This window comes from Cyprinodon variegatus, unplaced genomic scaffold (assembly GCF_000732505.1).
Source record: "Cyprinodon variegatus isolate N-32 unplaced genomic scaffold, C_variegatus-1.0 Scaffold1384, whole genome shotgun sequence".
NCBI lineage: Eukaryota > Metazoa > Chordata > Actinopteri > Cyprinodontiformes > Cyprinodontidae > Cyprinodon > Cyprinodon variegatus.
In genome coordinates, this window is record NW_015151837.1 from 131,079 (window position 1) to 132,868 (window position 1,790).

A 1,790-nucleotide genomic window follows, 5' to 3' on the forward strand; every position below is an offset into this window, starting at 1 on the left:
GCCAAAGCTCACAAAGTGCAGAAGGAAGGAGACAGATCACCAGCTGGATGGAAAATATCAGCATGTCTTATCAGAACATTTGGAAGAATCTGATGACACACAAAGGGCAGTGATTGTTGCTAAAAGCTGACCAGAGATCTACAATAAGCAAACGGTCTGAGGCCAGATGTTTCCTAAACTCCAAATGGCTCAGATGTTCCTGGTTATGGCAACATGACTTGCAGTTGTAGCTGCAGAGCGTGAGCCTCCACAGAGCTGCACGTCTCTCAGGATCAGAAAATTAACCTCACAGCCAAACTCTCCCAGAGAAGGAGAGAAGCAGATAATAATGACAGACACTCGGCTCCCTCGCTCCTTTGGGAGGGAAGCTAAAAGAAAAGCGTGGTGCGCTGGGAGTCACTAAGGGAGGAGCTGTGAGTGTGTTTAGATGGAAAGAAAGGAGGTGAGGAGATGAAAAAGATCACTGTCAGATTGTATCACTCCCCAAAGGAGCTACGTTTGCTCCTGCTCCAGCGCTGCTGGTGACATTGGTTCATAGAGCTATGACTATAGAGCAGGAAACAGGACCCTGTCTGACCACCAATCATCTGCCTGCCTGGTCCATCTCTGCCACCATATAACGCGTCATTTCGTACCGTGGCTCTTTCTCTGCGCCTCACTCCATGGAGAAAGATGGATGCTCCTCCTGCTTTCCTTCCTATTCAGAAACACACTCGTTGCAGCTGATTTAAAACACTGATGAAGTTCAGACAGCTCAGCTGGGCACAAAGATACGTCTTCATTATGCTCCTAAAGTGCTCCTAAAACATTATCATTAGTCCTGAGAGAGCTGGGTGGCTGCGGTCCTGAATGGGGCTGCCATGGAAAGGCAGAGAGAGGCAGCCTGTGTCAGGTTTCTAACTGCTGTCATAGAGCCAGATGTTAACGTAGACGCTGTCCGATACATCATCTGACATTTCACATTCAAACCGGTGACTCCAATAATCTCCAGCAAGAGCTCTAAACAGCTACCCAGCGTTTCTCTAAGCACGGCTCTTCTGCAGGATGGAGGGATGTGTTTGGCTGCAGGGAGAGGATGATGTCCATGACTAAAGCATGGTGGCAGTTTACTTGTATGGCTGCTGGCCCACAGTCTGCATGCCAAAGACGCAGGCCTGCCTTTGGTTGGGCAGCTGCTCTACCACAGGCCCCACCTGGGACATTCCAAGGCTACCAATAAAAAAAAAAAACCACTGGATAAGGATAGAAGGTCCATGCTTCTCCATAATAGCTTTAAAGTTCATGGTAACATCGAATCGGAAGCTTAAAATATGAAATGGACTGATTCTGGAAACTCTGAGGGGGTTAAAGGTTAAACTTGTTTTAATTTCCATCAAACCGTTTCTCCCTGGAACTTTTGATTGATTGATTGATTGATTGATTGATTGATTGATTGATTGATTGATTGATTGATTGATTGATTGATTGATAGACTTTATCACAGTGGAGAAATTTACTAATTTACTAATTTCATCAGCTCAAACACTCAAAGAAGAAGAAGAAGGTGCCAAAGGCAGAAAAAGGTCATGGGTTATATACGATATACACAGGTTATCCACATATGCAGTTTTATTTATTTTTATAGTAGGATCATTATACCGGGTTATTGTACAGGGTGTTTATGTCGGTCCCAGTCACCAGGCTGGCTGTACTTCTATTTTACTCCCTGATTGTTGTTAGGTTTATGTTTCTGTTATGTTTTTCTTTTGCTCCTTGATTTCTAGTGTTTAGTTTTCTTTTCACCATGTTTC